This window comes from Dromiciops gliroides, chromosome 1 (genome assembly GCF_019393635.1).
Source record: "Dromiciops gliroides isolate mDroGli1 chromosome 1, mDroGli1.pri, whole genome shotgun sequence".
NCBI classification, from domain to species: domain Eukaryota; kingdom Metazoa; phylum Chordata; class Mammalia; order Microbiotheria; family Microbiotheriidae; genus Dromiciops; species Dromiciops gliroides.
Window position 1 is genome coordinate 161,142,992 of NC_057861.1, and position 19,177 is coordinate 161,162,168.

The 19,177-nt window shown below is 37.6% G+C and overlaps 1 protein-coding gene across 1 annotated transcript in view; it reads left to right on the forward strand.

The window, feature by feature from the left end:
* Positions 1-2,343: 2,343 nt before the first annotated feature.
* The window catches only part of EXOC2 (exocyst complex component 2), a 224,913-nt gene continuing 208,079 nt past the window's right edge, over positions 2,344-19,177 (forward strand). Inside the window, exon 1 of the mRNA XM_043975622.1 lies at positions 2,344-2,428. The gene's annotated coding sequence lies outside the window, so the exon portion shown is untranslated. The remainder of the gene's footprint in view (positions 2,429-19,177) is intronic.

Consider the following 19,177-nt stretch of genomic DNA (forward strand, 5'->3'; position numbering starts at 1 on the left):
ATTGTGAAAGAAAGCACAGAATCTCAGTGCTGGAATGGACCTCAGATACAATCTGGTCCAACTCATATCGAAACAAAGATCACCTTCTACAGTCTCCAGGCAAAAATGATCACCCAGCCTGTGTTAGAAAACTTCTAGTCACAAGGACCCCATTTCCCTTTGGGACAGCCTATTCCACTTTTGCATAGCTCTTAGCTTTATCGATGGGTAGAATTTGTCTTTCTAATTCAAAGTTCTAAATTTTGCCCTTTGAGGACAAGCAGAAAAATATAAATCCTTCCTCCTCATGATAGCTCTTGGGATTTTTTTTTTTTTTGCGGGGCAACGAGGGTTAAGTGACTTGCCTAGGGTCACACAACTAGTAAGTGTTAAGTGTCTGAGGCCAGATTTGAACTCAGGTCCTCCTGAATCCAGGACTCCTGCTTTATCCACGGTGCCATCTAGCTGCCCCCTTAATAATTTAACAGTCATCATGTCCTTACTAAGACTCCCATTCTCCAGGTTCTTTCAACCAGTTCTTAAATGGCTCTTCACCACACTGGTCTCTCCTGTGGAACTCACTCCAATTGTCATGGACATATAATAAATTATAGAGACAAGACAGAAGTAACTAGGGAAACACTGGAGAAATTAAGGGGCCTTCACCTTTATCTTCTGATGGGCAGGTTTTCTCTCTAGGTTTCTGATCCATGGAATGTACTAGGCAGATCAGAGCCACAAGATTTTAAGCTCAGAACCTGATTTTTACACTTAACTCTGACTTAAGGCAAGTCACACACCCTAAAATAATGGACATGTGTTCGAATTCCAACAGTGCTGTCATTGTGACCTTGGATAAGTTATCAATCAGTCTGGCTTCTACCCAGCTGCCAAAGTGATCTTTTTAGGAGGTAGGTCTGTCTGTTCATGTTACCTCCCTACTTAAGGAAACCCAGTGGCTTCCTGTTACCTCCAGGATCAAATAGGACAGTCTTCTCACACTTTATTCCTGTCCACAAATTCATACCCTGTGATCCAACCATACAGTCCTACTTTCTGTCACTTTTACCCTCAACATCCCTTCTCCCAATTTTTGCCTTTGCACTAGCTGTTTCCATCCCTGGAATGTTCTCCCTCCCTGACTTGGCAATTCAGAATCTGTGGCTTCCTTTAAGCCACAGTTTAAACACCATGCTCCTCGGTAAGACATTCCTGTTGTTCCCAGGTAGGGACAGGCAGCTTAGTGGCACCATGGATAGAGAGCTGGGCCTGGAGTCAGACCTGAGTTCAAATGTGACCTCAAATACTAACTAGGTGACCCTGGGCAAGTCACTTAACCTCAGCCTGTCTCAGTTTCCTCAACTGTAAAATGATGATAATAGCACCTACCTCATGTGGTTGTTAGGAGGATAAATGACATATCTTTAAAGTGCCTAGCACATAGTAAGTGCTTAATAAATGTTCATTCCCTCCCCAGCTGCTACAGATTTCCTTCCAAGGTTACCATCCATCTATTCTGCAATTATCTTATATCTTAGTTATATTGTTTCCCTCTTTAGAAATAAAATTCCTTGGGAGGTAGCTAGGTGGCACAGTGGATGAAGCACCAGCTCTGGATTCAGGAGGACCTGAGTTCAAATTCGACCTCAGACACTTGACACTTACTAGTTGTGTGACCCTGGGCAAGTCATTTAACCCTCATTGCTCCACAAAAACAAAAAACAATAAAAAGAAAAAGAATCCGTGAACCAGATGAAATGATTATTCCTGCCTTCCAGCCAGAGGTCCTCTCAGTCCGTTGGTACACTTTCAGTGTGAACATTTAAACCTTGGAAATCTGCAAATGCTGCAAATCAGTTCTTGCTTTGTTGATTGTCTAAACTTAAAGGGAAGGAGAAAATGTCAATAATACGGATAAAACTTAAAAGTGGGTCCGGTGTACATGTTTTTTTCCCCCCTCGGGAAAGTCGGTTGTTAAATATTTATCAACATGCTCCTTCTTCCAGCTTTAAATCTTAACCCTAAATTGCAGGCTGTTTCCCCTGCCTGGGTTGAACGAGAGCTCCCTGCAGCTCAAGCCCCTGCTGCCTTCCTAGAAAGTTGTCTGCTCTCTCTTCCTCCCCGTTCACTCCTTTCAGCACCGCGACCGTGCAAAATCATTCCCACCACGGAGCAGGTTCACTATCCGGGCCTCGGCTGGTCGGCAGCAAATGGGGTCAAACTGTCTTGGGGATGACCCTTTTAGCTCCAAGGTTTGGACCAGCACTAGAACCAGCGTAAGCATAAGAAGTCTGCAGAGGATGGAGGATGCGCAGTGACGTAAGGCAGCTCGATCGAGCATTCGACGTTCGACTACCGGGAGGATCGACGTCCTCTGGCCTCGCTGTGGGCGGAAGTGAAGAACTTTGCGGAAGCTACGGTGGTGGCGACGGCTGCGGTGGCGGTGCAGGTAGCAACTCTACCGGGGTCGGGGTCGGGGCCTGGGGGAGGGGCACCGTAGGGCACCTGCGGTATGGCGGGAGGTCCTGGCGGGTGGTCGGTCTGGCCCCAGGCCCGAGGGAGCGCTGGTGCCGACGAAGGGAAAGACTTGGGCTTCCCTGCTCTGCTAGACTGTAGGGGGACCAGCCGGTGTCTGTGCCCTCTCCGGAAGCGGCGTAAAGATCGCTAGATACGGACCCCGAGGTCCTGAGTTCAAATTTTGACTGGCACTTCCCACCTTGTGTCAGATTTGTCACCTCTAGAGGCCTCAGTTTTTTCTTCTGTAAAATGAAGGGGTCGGACCCTTGAGATCCCCGCTTGAGCCAAGTCTGCGATCCCCTCTCCTCCTCCCTATTCCCACCCGCTCACTTGGGGGGACGGGGATATAGGAGGTAACCCGCACCCATCTCTTCCTGCATCCTCTGGTGACACGCCTCCTTCTTACCTGAGTTGGAGTGGGCGTCCTGGCCCCTCCGGAACCTGGCTGTGTTTGGTTTGTGGCCACACCCCTTTCTCTTGTCAGTTCCTCCCCCAGCCCTCGCCCCTGGTGTGAGATTGTCATCACAGTGGCTGCTCCCTTGAAGGGCTGACTTTGATTTTTCCCAAATAAGCAAGAAGCTGGACCTGAGTAGTGATTGGCTCCTGCACAGACTCAAACTTTTGAGAAATAACATCTGAAAAAAAAAAAAAAGCCCGAATTAACTTTTGTTTGCTTTGATTGGCGTCTAATATAAAAGCAAATCACTTAGTTTCTTGATCTAACCCGTCAGAGACAAAGATTCTTAAACTATTCTGCCTCAGCTCTTGCAGTGTTCTCTGTTAAATACCTTTTAGATACCCTAGAAAGTTTGTTCTTGAAGACTTATTCTTTAAATGGCCAAGTAATTTACATAATTTTGCAGAAATAAGCCTGATAATTTTGGAAATTTTACATTATGTGAAAAATCTTTTGGTATATGAGTAAGCTTGCAAAGAAATTTATTTTTTTCCCTCAGTGATGATGGTGAGCACCTTAATTAACACTACATATTGAACTATACTGAAAGATCCCTGCTGATTGATAGTTGTAGGCCTTAAGATCAACCTATGCATAGGTGCATATTGGTTTATAGTTAGTTTACACAGAACTTTTCTCATAATAACCCTGTGAGATAAGTAGTGCAATTATTATTATTCTCAGTTTCATGGATGAAGAAATTGAGGCTGGAGACTTTACGGTGGATCTGATAGGAACTTGGGTTCTTTAGTCCAGTTTTTTTCCCACTGCACCAAAAATTATGGTGGTAGATTGGTGATAAGTGACTTTTTATGGCAAAAGAACTGAGAACTAGAAGGCTTCTAGCTCTCAGAGATAGTAATAGGTGAATCCAAAACTTTGCGCTTACCTTCTTGGGTGAGTAGTTTCAAATTTGAATAAATAGCATTTTAATCATATGACTGAAAGGAAGCCGAAGAGGCTCAGTCACTCCCAAGATAACTCCTAAACATTTCTGAAATTATAGAATTTTAATATTAAGTATTTTCTTTCCTAAATGAAATGCATTTGGAACTATTGCCCTGGACATTGATTTCATAATGTTTTGCAAATCACTTTTGAGTACATGAAACAGGTTTAGTATGCAAGAGGCCATGGGTAACATAATTGATATTCAGGAAATTGAACTGGATAGACATATAGTTGCCAAGTGAAGGTAATCACCGAAGTAGCTTTCCATATAGGTATTAAATTGTTTCATTCAGTAGAAAAGAACTTCAGAGTGGTGGAGAGAAGAAAGAGGTAACAAAATCCAACCAGAGTATCCAGAATTGATATCATTAGTATATGTATTGGAATAAAGGGAAGGTTTAAGAGATGAGGAGTGTTTGTTGTCGTTAATTAACACTAGAGCAATTGTTGGGAATGTTTGACCTCATTCTCAAAGAGGGTCATGACATGGGGTGATATCATGACATGCAGTGAATTTGATTTAAATGAAGGAGGGCTGTGCAAGGTCACCAACCTCACTCCTCCAGAGTCATCAAGATCAAGATAGATAGATAGATAGATAGATAGATAGATAGATAGATAGATAGATAGATAGATAGATAGATAGATAGATAGATAGAAAGAACAAGTAGAGATGGCCCCAGATCTTTTAAGGCAATTAGGGTTAAGTGACTTGCCCAGGGTCACATAGCTAGTAAGTGTCTGAGGTGAGATTTGAACTCTGGTGTTTCCAATTTCAGGGCCAGTGCTCTATCCACTGCCCCACCTAGCTGCCCCAATTGTTGAGAATACTCAACTATTTAACACTATATCCCTCTTTCTCTTCCATTTCTCTTTCCCTGATTCTTCTGTTCCCTGCCCTTTTTTCTTTTCTTTTTATTTATAGTTTTGGGTTCCAATTTTCATCCCTCCTTCCCTCCCGCCCTTTCCCCCTCCCTAAGGTGGTAAGCAATTAGATATAGGTTATACATGTACTATTATGTAAAACATTACCATATTAGTCATTTTGTATAAGAAAACTTGAATAAAATAATCCCTGCCCCTTTTCTCACCTATTCTTACATCTTTTCCTTCACCCTTTCTGAGTCAATCAAAAATATTTTATATATAAGACCTCACATTTTTGCAGGAGACTTTCCTGATTCATATAGTTGTCAGTCCTTTTCCTTTAGATTATCTCCTTTCTAATGTGTATATTGTCTCCCCCATTAAAATGACTCAGGTCTTTGCCTTTCTTTGTAGCTCCATAACTTAGCGTGGCGCAAGGCACATAGTATGTGCTTAATAATTGCTTTATGACTGATTTTACAGCACTTTAAAATTTACAAAGTACTTTCCTCAGAGCAGCCAGGGGAGGAGAAGGGGAAGTAATATTTGTGGATATGAACTAAAATAACTCTGAAAGAAGATTTCTGTTTACATAGTTAGATAATAATTAAAAATTCCTTACAGGTTCTGCTGTAAATGCAATGAATTAAAAAAAAATCAGAGATCTCTATGACTCAGACTTGATCTGTATCTTAAAAAATGGGTAGAATTTGGATAATTGGATGGGTAGAAAATGAAGACTTTGCAGGGGCAAATAACATGAGCAAAGTACTGGAAAGAGGAATAAGCACAAACTATTTGGGAAATAATATGAAGTACCTTTAAAGGTTGATTAGGTAGAATAGGGTCTGAATATGGCCAGTGTCAGCCAGAGGAGTTTGAACTTGATTTGATAGACTGAAGAATTCTTGTAAGTTGGAACTATTCTGGATGTGTTAAGCCTTCCAGTAATGCCCACAGGCATTGTTTACTTCTCAAGATTAAAAGAGGTTACAGACAGAGTCTGGGTTTCTATGGTTTGTGTGGTCTTTAAATATATTTTGTTTTTGAGCTCAATGATTCACTATCTTCTATAGCTTGATGTTTCTTTATACTGATAGGTGGCTGAATTTCATAACATTTACAATGTGTGAAATTAGATAACTTTCTAGGAATTCCATTTTTCTTGAAAACCTAAGACCTTGTATTACTTTGTCCCAGTTTTAAATCTTGACCTCCGATGATAGATAGCTGTATGTGGCTGAGGCAATATTTTGTTACAACAGTATTTTGATGATCCAGAACACAGCTGAGAATCAAAGGAGGAAAAAGGCCTCTAAGCCTCAAAATAAATGCTAAAGTCTGCACTAAAACTCCCTTTACTAAAGTGTATTCTTAAGAGACTCCTTATTCTTAATTCTTACTTTACATGAAATTTTAATATTGTTGGTTAACTGGTTTCTGAACCCACTGTAAATTAGAACTAGCAAATTAGAAGTGGGTAGAGGAACAGACAAAAGTAGACTATGACAGCTACATTGAGAAGTGACATATTAAAGAAGACAGAAAACAAAAATGAAGACAAAAACTCACTGGGACAGTTTAGTAATGGGACAGTACTTTATACTTTCAAATGTTTCAGTAGTTTTTGAAGGAATCACTAATCTTACAACATGGTATCATAATTGATTTTTGTAAAGATAATATTTTAGCAGAGAAAAGGTTTAACATACTTTACTTAAGAAGAAAGAGAAACATTATACATTTTTTTCTTTTCGTTTTTTTTTTTTTTGTGGGGCAATGAGGATTAAGTGACTTGCCCAGGGTCACACAGCTAGTAAGTGTCAAGTGTCTGAGGCAGGATTTGAACTCAGGTCCTCCTAAATCCAGGGCTGGTGCTTTATCCATTGTGCCACCTAGCTGCCCCAACATTATACATTTCTTAAGAAAAATGTTATTGATGCCTTTTGTTTTTTAAACCAGTAATTTGCTGTTGGGCACCACTTTGCCCTTAATGTAACTCTCCCTTATAACAAAAACAGTTAAGCAAAAACATTGTATGCACCCTTTCTGTGGGCCTCCACATTTTTCTTGAGAAAAGGGAAACATATGTCATTATCCATTCTCCAGGAAAAAGATTAATCATTACACTTATTTGAATTTGACTGCCTTTTAGTGTTGTTTTCATTTATTTTATTGTGGTCATAGTATGGATTCTCTTGGTTCAGGAGTGGTTCTTAAAAAGTTCTCAAGTTTCTCTGAATTCCTTATGTTCATAGTTTCTTGAAATGTAGTAGTAATCTATTGTATTCATATGCCACTGTTCCCCCATTTGGTGGGTACCTAACTTTGTTTAGTTTTCTGCCTTTTTTTTTTTTTGCTTACTACAAAAATGTTGCTGTGAGTATTTTGGTATATGGGAGGTCTTTCTTTTTATCTTTGACTTCCTTGGCGTATGTGCCCAGTAGAGATATCACTAGATCAGAGAGTAATATGACAATTGTTTTAGAAAAATTTCTATCTTGCATAATTAAAAGATGATATTTTGCTTTATATATGGGTAAACTTATAGAAAGAATAGTCTGTACTCTGCCTTACACCTAGGTACTTTCAACCCTTTGCAGGCTGGCTTCTGTCTTCATATGCTACTGTAAAAACATCAAAATGTAATTGAAACATGTTTAATGAAACAAAAATAGAGTATAACATAGATAATGTTAATTTGTAGTTTTATAAGTTAGTATGTGGCCTGAAGGGATCAATTTCTATTTGAGTTTGACACCACTACTTTGCTAAGATTCCATTCCCCTCCTCCCCTACCACCCCTTTTCCTTACCTCCCACTTCAGGTCATTATTGATTTGCTTATGGCCAAATCCAGTGGTGTTTTTTTTTTTTTTAGAAGCAATCAGGGTTAAGTGACTTGCCCAGGGTCACACAGCTAGTAAGTGTCTGAGGTCAGATTTGAACTCAGGTCTTCTTGATTCCAGGGCTGGTGGTCTATCCATGGTTTCATCTAGTTTCATCCTCCCCCCCCCCATGACTTTTTTTTCATCTTACATTCTTGATTCCTCAGCAATATTTGATATTATTGACCACCCTTCCCCATATCTTCTCTTGGATTTTTTTATACTGTATTCTCATTCTCTTTGTCTTTTTACATCCTCTTTCTCTAATCTGCTGATTGTAATTATACTTCCAAGTCTCTGTCCTAAGCCTCATTCTGTGATTATAGTTGATTATTATTATTTTTATCACTATTTTCATCTCTGTGATATGTGTGTATGTATGTGTGTATATGTCTCTATATATTTATTATATATGATATATAATATATGTGTGTATGTATATGTATAAACACTCCTTAATTTGTATCTCTAGTCCTGATTTCTCCTGAGCTCCAGTTTTGCCTTATTCACACTCTCCCAGGTAGATAGAGATATTATGCCACCATCTCAACCTAAACATAACCAAAATGAGTCTTTTTCTCCTTCTTCAAAATCTTCCCTTTCTTGTAAATATTTGTATTGATTGTTCTAGTCATCTAGACTTAAAACCTCAGAGACAACTATGTTGCTTGAAATACTTAAACTGAATGATCAGTTTCCTGATGTATAAAAGGATCAATGATCATCTTTCCCTTAATGGTTATTGATGTTCTTATCTAGATTTCAGCCTGAAAAACACAGAACAAATGTCAGAGCTTCAGAACTGGAAGAGATCACAGTAATCATTTAATCTAAAACATACCTGAACAGGAATCCCCTTTATAATATCCTTACCAAGCAGTCATTCAACCTCCATGTGAAAAATATCCATAGTATTCTATCTTCAAAGATAGCCTGTTCTATTTTTTTTTTTAAGTGAGGCAGTTGGGGTTAAGTGACTTGCCCAGGGTCACACAGTTAGTAAGTGTTAAGTGTCTGAGGCCAGATTTGAACTCAGGTACTCCTGACTCCAGGGCTGGTGCTTTATCCACTGTGCCACCTAGCTGCCCCCTGTTTTATTTTTGAATAGCAATAATTGTTTTTTTTTTTAAGAGTTTATTTTTTGTTTTGTTTTGTTTTGATGAGGCAATTGGGGTTAAGTGACTTGCCCAGGGTCACACAGCTAGTAAGTGTTAAGTGTCTGAGACCGGATTTGAACTCAGGTACTCCTGAATCCAGGGCTGGTGCTTTATCCACTGCGCCATCTAGCTGCCCCAATAGCAATAATTGTTAAGGAGTTTTACATGTGCATTTTTTCATATAGATATATAAGGCTGTGGGTTTTATTGCTGGTTTTCTTTTTGGATATAATTTCATATGAATTACTAACCGCCTTCTGCTATTTTTCCTATTTTGTTATTGCTATAGTAATGATAATGGTCTCTCTCCCAGAAGTATTTTGAGAACTTTGCAACATCTTCCTGACTCAATGACTTCTGTTTCCCATGTTGGCTACCTCTTCTGTATCATGGGAATTTTGCCCATTTTATAGAGATCTACTCATTTTAAACAAGAAACTCTCTGAATTCTGCCCTCAACCCAATCCTTGCAATTCCAGAAGAACCAAGCCCTCACACTTTGTTAATACTGAACACATCCTGTTTTCTAGGCTGAAAATGCCCAATGTTCAGTTTTTCAGTTCCACAAAATAATTTAGTTGATAATTTCATTTAATCCATGTTTTTAATTCTATACTTTTCATTTACTTAAAATTTGGGATACCTATGTTACTTAACATTTTTTACCCTGCACTCCCACCTACACCCCCCCATTAATTGATCAGGTTCTAGAAATTTTACCTGTTCACCTTGATTTTTTCCTATTGGTCCTCTCCTTTCCACTCCCATAGTTACCTATCCTAGTTCAGGACTTCCTTATTTCTCACCTAATCGAGTATAATACCTTCTTCGACAAGTGTCTTACCCCTTTCTAGTCCATCTTTCACTCTGCTGCCTAAAGTCTTCTTTGATGCCCAAGTCTGATCCCATCACTGTTCCAGGACCTCAGAAACCTTCAATGACAGCTTCCTCCCACCCTTCTCCCCATCATCTTTATATATGGAGTACATCTTCTAGTCAGACTAAACAAGTTATTCCCCAAACTTTAACTATTCTCAGCTTCCAATTTTTGTCTAATACTCTCCACATCTCTGCCTGCTAACAACCCACTGAGAGTACTTAATGAATGCTTGTTCGATTGGATTAGAAGCTGCCATAGGATCCACAGGAGTGAATTGTTTCTTCTACCAACCTTTAACTTCACCCCACTTCCCCAAGCCAGTGCCCTAAGCTAGTTCAACAAGCATTTATTAAGCATCTTCTTTGTGCAAGGAATTGTGCTGAATTCTGGGAATTCAAAGCCATAATGAACCTTGGGCATGTGTCTTCCACCATCTACCAAACAAAGGGGAAGGAAAGCCAGGTAACTGAGATAGGCAAAATCAGAAAGGACAGAGAGAGGTAGATAGAGGAAGAGGGCCTGAGGTAAGGTGAACCAGAATCTCTGGTTCTCTTTTCCTTGCCCTACTTCCCACTCTTATTTCTCAAATTAATCTTCTTGTTCTCTTTCCTTTTTCTCTCTTTTACTTAACTTTTCCTAGGAAACTATGTGATTTTGAGACAGTCACTTAACATTTCTTGGCCTCAATTTCCTTATTTATAAAATAAGGGGATTTCCTTAAATTTATCCCTCACATCCCATCTAGTTTCTACTGAATTATTTGATTTTAATGCTTAAGTGCTGAAGGTCAAGAATCCTTACCAAGTTCTTCAGCTGTTAACTTGCATCAGTGCTTGCTTGCCTTGGCCCTATGATTCCTGCCCCCCCCCATTCCCTTTTATGTTAGCAAGACCACTTTCCAGGAAATGATTTCTATCTAATATTTGATATTCTGTTTCCTTAGAGTCTTGGTGGTATCCTTGGCACCGTGACCTCAATTAAATTGAAGCCTGTTTGAAAATGGCTTCATGAGAAATGACTGTTCTCCGAAACCAGACTTTCTTTACCCCATCCTTGGCCTCAGTTTGATTATAGGTGGCCCCAAGTATGCAACATTGTTTTGGAAGTACCTCAGGACACTTAGTGTTTCTGGAGAGGATGAACCAGACCCTGAGTAGAATAGGGCTATTCTCTTTCTTTGTCCTGCAGATTTGGTTATTTGATGAGATGGACCTTACAGTCTGTTTTCATATAATTTCACCCCCTGGAAACTTCATGGGTTGCTCTAGCCCAAGAATTATTCTGAATAGGATGGCACCCTTCACTCTTTGCATTTTTTCTTGGGATTGAGGGTAGGATGAGAAGATGATTTGTTGACCTGCTACCCCAGAAAACACTTTTCTGGCATGAAAATATAAGCCACCTATGGGAGGTTCTAACTAACCCTAGACTGGTTGGGGTGATGGTGGTGTTTTTCTGTCATTATTCAGTTATGTTCAGTTCTTCATGACACCATTTGGGGTTTTCTTGGCAAAAATACTGGACTGGTTTGCTATGCCCTTCTCCAGCTCATGTGACAGATGAGGAACTGAGGCAAACTGGGTTAAGTGATTTGCCCAGGCTCACACAGCTAGTAAGTAAGTGAGGCTAGATTTGAACTCAGGAAGATGAGTCTTCCTGACTTCAGAATCAGGATTCTATCCACTGCATCACCCAGTTGCCCTGGGAGTGGTGTGGAGTTCAGTAAATAGAAGTTTAGATTCAAGAGAGTGGACTTTGGTTCTTGTAACTGAGTTTTTGAGGACCCAAGGACAATAATGCCCTTATTCACTTTAATCAGCTTTAAGATTTTTTTCACTTAATAAATCTCAATGTTGTCATCCTTGGCCTCCTCTTAGAGTCCTTTGGTACAGGAGTTACCTTGAATAGGATAAAAATAGCCCAGGGAATGGTCTATGGTAGTAAGAAACATGTCTTATGACTTAAATTTTCAGGTTCTATTTTAAATTGATAACTAACTTTTTTCATACTATAAAGTCTGTCTTTACAAACAAATAGTTGTAAAAGGGATCCGTAGATGAAGTCTGGATGAAATAATTACCCTTTTTATGTCCTACCAATAAACATTTCAGAAAACTAAGGTTGTAATATTTATTTTTTTTTAATTCTGCATTTTTATTTTTTGTTTAAGTAAACTGCATTTTTAAGTTGATTACAGTTTGCTTTGATCGTTGAAAAGATGTAAAGGTTACAAGTTAAGAAAAAATGACCAATAATGGTAATGACTGTTAATTTTACAACATTGTACATGTTTAAAATATAACTCTTCATTATTTCTTTTAATAAAATTCTTTTATAATAGTAAAACTTTCTTTTGACATATGATAGATAGAAGGTTAATTGATGTTAAATAGATGCTTTGCTAATCCTTCATCAGCTACTAAATTGGTATAAGGGGAGTACAAGTCATTACTACCAAAGGCCATGACCGGTATGTTTTCTCAGTGAGGTTTATGAATTTCTCTCCCTTTCCTTTTCACCAAACCACACGGTATCCTAGCCAGCTGTAGATAGGATGAGGTGTACACATACTCCCACACCCCCTACCCTTTTTGTGCCTCTACAGAGTGACAGCTTCTAGATGTTGCGTGCGAGAGAGTTCAGCTGGTCCTGTGTGGTCTGAGTGTGTGGTCTCTGACTTAGCCGAGAGGCTGCTAACAGGGTGGATGAGAGAGCAACACTGTTTACTTTAATTTATTTCGGATGCCGGAACAGTGCCCAGAGTTTCTCCTGAGCTTGATTCCACAGTTAGCAGCTTCAATCCCTCACAGCTGCAGTAAAGTCTGAACTATGTACTTTACTCCTCTACCAATGCTTTTCTCAGCATCTGCTTCAGGTCCAGCCTGTTAATCCTTTGTGACTAAGAAATGTTAATGGTACTGCTGAGTGCTACAATTTTTTGCTTTTATCATGTTAAGATATATGGCCTTGATGAATTATCTTTTGAGGTAAGGATAAAGAAAATAAAACAAGCATTTTAGCATATTGACAGGCCTCCGTTCCTTATTGATCAGACGAAACAAGTAAAAACTTGAATGAAATAAATCTGTTCAGACAGTCAAAAAGCATATATTTAAACACTTACATGTTCCTGAACACTGTGCTAAGCAAGAGATAAAAAGAAAAGCCAAAACATCTTCTGTCCTCAGAAACTAATCTAGGTGTTATGTAGGATATATTTTAGAAATTTTAATAAAGTTAACCATTTTAAAGTCGACAATTGTTTTCTTGACCTCTGTTCTCTCAGAGAAGTACATTGATTTTGGTGTACTCATTTATAATAAAAGTGATTTTATTTGGCATTGTTGATATTGGCTTGATTTAGCATGCCAATATGATAAGCTAAGACAAATGAAATTTTATTTTCATGTAACAGTATGGATAATCAGATATTATATTTTTCCATTTCTTCATTATAAGTAGCTTACTAATGTTTTCTTGATTTTTCTCCCTGTAAAATGTAACATTTCTGTTGAAATTGATCAAATCTTTTGTCATTTAAATAAACATAAATGTATTCTTAATATCATTTGGAATTTCAGTATTGTTTAGCTTAATTCACTTCTCTTCTGGCAGACAGACAAGAATGGAATTGATATATTATTTGGAAATTCTAGGCTACTAAGAATCTCCAGAGGAGTTAATAAATATAAGATATTTTTCTAATTCTTTTCCTTGACTACTTTTACATTTTGATTTGTGTTTTTAAAATTCTCTCCAAATAATATTAAGGATGTTTTCCATTTGGCTTTGAACCCCAAAATTTCAGGAATCAATTAATGTTAAGTATCAGTGTCTTTAATTACAAAAGGCTTCATGATTGGCATTTGGTAATGACTATATTGCAGTGATGTCCAAAACGATTTTTGAAACTCATTTTTTAGTATTAGTTATTTTTATCTTTTTTTTTAGAGTCAGAAAATAGTGAATTTCGGTTGGGATACAGTGGGGGACAGGATGGTTCCTTGTTCACCTTCAAAACAATTTATTTAAATACATGTGCTCACTGTTTTATTTTTATATTATTGTTCACATCTTCTTATTTCTGACTTTTGTCTTTTAACTATTTTTCCCTTGAAGGTAGACTCACATTTTTATGTGTTTCAGGATATGTTTTGTGTTTATATTTCTTATGGGCTATTTTTATGAAACCTTCCCATCTCATAAAGACAGCTTGTTATGATCTCCTTACCTGAGGTATGGGTAGTTCACACTAATCTTGTTCTGATACTTACTTGTTGGGGGTAAAAACCGACAAAAATAACAACAAAACAGTAGAGCCAAATCTGATGCTCCTCATTTCACCTGGATGTCAGCCATACTGTAAGATGTGTTGTTATATTAGGCTGTATCCTGTGGCTTTTCTTTTTAAATTTGGCAGAATCCTCCTCTTTTTGCTCATTGTAGTGTGGAAGTGGCCATAGGTTTTTCAAGGCCATGCCAGCAGAGTGCTCACTCTGGGAATTTCTGTCAGACTTGAAAGACTAAGGAAACTGCCTTTGCAACAGATTGTGCTTGCTGTTCAAGGACCTACCATGCTAAGTAAAGAGAGGTTCCTTATCAGCAAGGTAGTCACCATATGAGGGATTCTTTGGCCATGGCAATTGAGTCCACCACAAATTTACAAGCATGGACTAATAGCCAACACATAGTGCTTTTTTTTTTTTAGAGCTGGAAGGGACTTTATTTTATGAGAAGATCTGAATACAGACAAATTATATGATTTTCTTCCCTGTTCCCCAAACCTTCATTCAAACTAGGCAAGCCATGTGGCATTCTTATTTCTGCAATGTTATCCAAAGTGTCACGCTTCCATGTTCCTTCCACCCAGATAAGTCATTCTCCCTTTTGATTTCCTCACCTCCACTGACAGTGAGACCTCTTGATTTCTTAGAGTCCCTTCTTGCCTTGTGGTATCATAGCCCCAATTACTAGTGTTCTGATTTGGGGCTCCCTTGTATAGAGAAGAGAGGGTTAACTCAGAGACTAGGAGCTCTGCTCAGATAAATGGGGAAGTTGAAGTGTCTCCTTTTTTCTTCCTGTGTTTGAAAAGGGCTTTTCCTCTACTGCTAGCTTCAGTTACAAATCTTAAATAGGTTTTCTTTGTGCTGGAAGGTTATGGAAAGGCACATAGTGCTTTAAGGTTTGCAAAGTACTTTTCATTCATGAGCTCATTTTGCTCTTCACAATAATCTGTGGGAAAGTATTGTACTAGAGATGTTTTTATTGCCTTTTTACAGTTGAGGAAACTGAGGTTCATGCAAAGTGATGTCCATGATCACATTGTTAGTATTAGAGAAAATAGTGATAGACAACTAAATATCTGTTCAAATAATATTGAAATACTGGCTAATTTGAAATCAAATTATAATACAAGTATCATCTCTATTTTCAGAGAATCACAGTTTTAGACTTGTAAGGAACCACAGACATTATCCTGTGCAGTTCATCCCCTCTCCTAAACACCCCCCACCCCAATTCCAGCAGCTCAGGAAACACGTCTAGAGATGCCAAGTGATTCACCTAGGGTTCTAGAGTCAGCAAAGGGCAGAGCATAGATTTGAAGCCTGGGTTTTCTGACTAAGTCCAGTACTCTTTCCACTCTACTGTATTTAACCTCGTAATATGATGGGGAGATAAAATAAGAGCTCATAATTATGTAATGCTCCCTGGTGTCAAACTCAAATAGTTGTAGACTATATATAAACATTATCTTTGTTGTATTGTATTTTAATTTATTTTGTTAAACATTTTATTCTGGTTTTCAGTTTTTGCAGTCAGTGTTTAACCCCTCAAGCTTACAGAATGCTTTATATGTGTCAAAGCCCTTGATCCCTGTAACATCCCTGAGATATTATTAACCCTATTTTATATATGAAGAAACAGACAAATGTTTAGTAACTTGTCCTAGGCCCCACAGCTAGTAAGAGACAGAGCCAAGATTCAGGGAATAAGAAATACAAAACTAACTATAACGTAGAATATTATAAGGAAAAATAAAAGGTCCAGACAAAGATACTCTAGGTTATACAGGATGTCCCAAAAGTTCTAGTGCATTTTAAAGCTATTTAAAATACTTTTTTAAACTTTATGCTTACTTAAGCTTAATAAGCTTAAAATATACTAAAACTTTTGGGACATACTGTACAAGATAAAGTGTGAACTCTCCCATTTCTGAAAGGAAATTTAGGTTCAGAGAAGCTTAGGGACTTACTAGTAAGTTTCAAAGTTGAATTTGAACTTAGAGTTTCTTATTCCAAGGCCAGCATTCTGTGTTTATACAACCTTGAACTGTACTTACTTAGGTATTTTATTATTACCCTCAGACTTCTTTTTTTGTGGTTATTAGTCATAGAATAACAGTTTGGAGCTGTTGCTTAAATGTGACACCCCTTAAGATTTGTCTAAATTGAATAATTTTTAAAATTGATAAATATTTGCTAAATTAAATGTAATTTCCATTAAGAAGAGCTTTTGTTAGCCTAAATCCTACAGGAATTTGGGTTGAACAGGAAAAGAGGAATGCTTTGTTTTGTAGGGCATTAGTTTACTAATGATTTTGTGCAAAAGAGCTGAGTGATTCTGATAGATATTTGTTCTCTTGTGGAGGTCCAATGTAATGTTTTGAAATGCAGCAATACCATCTTGGTTAACATGTCTTTTGAATATCATCCAAAGCATTTCTAATGAATACAAGAAAACAAGTTTGTCTTTTCATTTCAGACATGAGCTTACTTATTATAGCCAGAACACTATTTTTACAGCCATCGGGCTTTTACATGTAGGATTAAAATTTTTTGTTTTGTTTTTATGCATAGGATTTAAAACTTTTGTTTGTTTTTAAGGAAATGAAAATTGTTTGAATTTTGTGAGGTTTCCTAAGAATGATCCCTATAGTAACTTTCAGAAACAAGGAGGGCACAATGTTAAGAAATTAGAACTTTTGAGATTTGTAGGTAACTAAATGATAATGGTAGCATCATTTCATGCCTTTCATCTCTTTGTCATTGCAAAGAGAAGCCGTATTTGAACTTTGACCTATTGCCATGTAGGTGACCCCTACAAAAGGAATTGGTTCTGGACAAGCCTTTGTGGTTAATTAATGCTTTATCTCTGACATGAACAAATAAACTATAGTTAGCACCATTTTGGGGAATATCAGTAGACTTGTCAAAAATTGATTGAATAAATTATGGAAATTAGGAATATTAGCCACCTTTTACAGTAATCTAGGACAGTCAGGATTGAGACTAAGACTTAATATTTTGCTAATGTTACAGGTTGGCAGGAAGAAAGTCATAGAATTGAGGATGCTCAGATAAAATATTGTTATGTGGCAAAATTACAAGAAGTAAGTACTGTCATGGTCAGAAATATAAATGAAGTGTATGCTGGCCAGTGACATCTGGTATCATTTCTTGCAACATCATAGTATTCTATCATACTCATATACCATTTCTTCGCCACCACAAAAAAAAGATACTATAAATATATTTATACATATGAGTCCTTTTCCTTTTTGATCTTCTTGGGGTATAGGTCTAGTAGTGGTATGCACAGTTTTATAGCCCTCTAGATATAATGCCAAATTGTTCTCCAAGATGGTTGGACCAATTCACACAACAGTGCATTGGTATACCTATTTTCCTGTATCCCCTTCAGCATTTTTCTTTTGTCTTAGCCAATCTGATTTGGGGCAGCTAAGTGGCTCAGTGGATAGGGTACTGGCCCTGAAGTTAGGAATACCTGAGTTCAAATCTCACCTCACTTACTAGCTCTGTGACCCTGGCCAAGTCAGTTTACCCCAATTGCCTTAAACATCCTGGGCCATCTCCAGTTCTTCTGATAATATATCTTGCCTTGAGATCCCGGTGTCTCCAGAGGAGAGAGTGAGGCTAGTAACTTTGCCCTTCTTCACTTAAATCCAATTCATTGCAAGTCATGACAGTTGTCATAGTCTTCTTCAAAAAGGAAAGACAAACAACAACAGTCAATCTGATGGGTATGAGGGAATATCTCAGTCTTGTTTTAATTTGCATTTCTCTCATTTGCATTCCTTTCAGTTTTAGTGATTTAGAGCATTTTTTTCATATAGCTACTGATAGCTTTGATTTTTTATGCTTTGATTTCTTAAACTGCTAGAAAAACTGGAAAACTGTCTGGCAGAAACTAGGCACAGAAAAACATCTTATATCACATACTAAGATAAGCTCAAAATGGGTACATGACTTAGTTATAAAGGGTGCTAACATAAGCATATTAGAGATGTATGGAAGAAATTACTAGTCAGATCCATGAATAAGGGAAGTTTTCCAGTTTTTCTAGCAGTTTTTGTCAAATAGTGAATATTTACTTTAGCAGCAGAAATCTTTAGGTTTATCAAATACTACATTGCTGTACTCATTTGCTTCTATATATTGTATACCTAATCAGTTCCATTGATGAACCACTCTCTTATCCAGTACCAAATTGTTTGGATGATTATCACTTCCTAATGTAGTTAGATATCTGGTACTACTCGGCCCCCTTCCTTCACATTTTTTCATTGATTTCCTTGATATTCTTGACCTTTTGTTTCTCCAGATGAATTTTTTTATCTTTTTCTAGTGCTATAAAGTAATTCTTTGGCATTTGATTGGTATGGCACTGAATCAGTAAATTAATTTAGTTATTATTGTCATTTTTATTATTGACTCGACCTACCCATGAACAATAAGTATTTCTCTAGGTATTTAATCTGTCTTTATTTGTGTGTAGTGTTTTGAAATGGTGTTTATGTGGTTCCTATGTGTTTCTTGACTGGTAGACGCTCAAGTATTTTATATTGCCTGCAGTTATTGCAAATGAAATTTCACTTTCTATCTTTTCCTGCTTAGTTTTATTGCTAATATATAGAAATGCTGATGATTTGCGTGGATTTATTTTATATCCTTCAACTTTGTGAAAGTTATTGTTTAGACTAGCTTTTTAGTTGATTCTCTAGGGTTGTCAAAGTAAACCACAATATCATCTGCAAAAAGTGATAGTTTTGTTTCTTCTTGTCTTACTGCTCTTGCCAGAATTTCTAGTGTGTCTCCATTACAAATAATGCTTGTTCTTGATATTATACAAATACTTTTATTTTTTTAAAAAGTTCCATTTTTTCCTATGTTTTCTAGTGTTTTTAATAGGAATGGGTGTTTTATTTTGGCAAAAGTCAAGAAACCTAATCAGTTATTGAAATAATCCAGGTGAGAGGCAATTCAGGCCTGAACTAGTATGGAGGCTCTGTGAGTACAGAAAAGGAGAAAGATTTAAGCTATGTTGTAGAAGCTGGCACTTGGTTGTATATGTAGATTGAAAGAGAGGGAAGAATTGAAGATAACTCCAAGAGTATGAATTTGGGGGGGGTTAGAAGGATGAAGGTCCCCTAAATAGAAATAGGATCAGATTGGTGGGTTTTA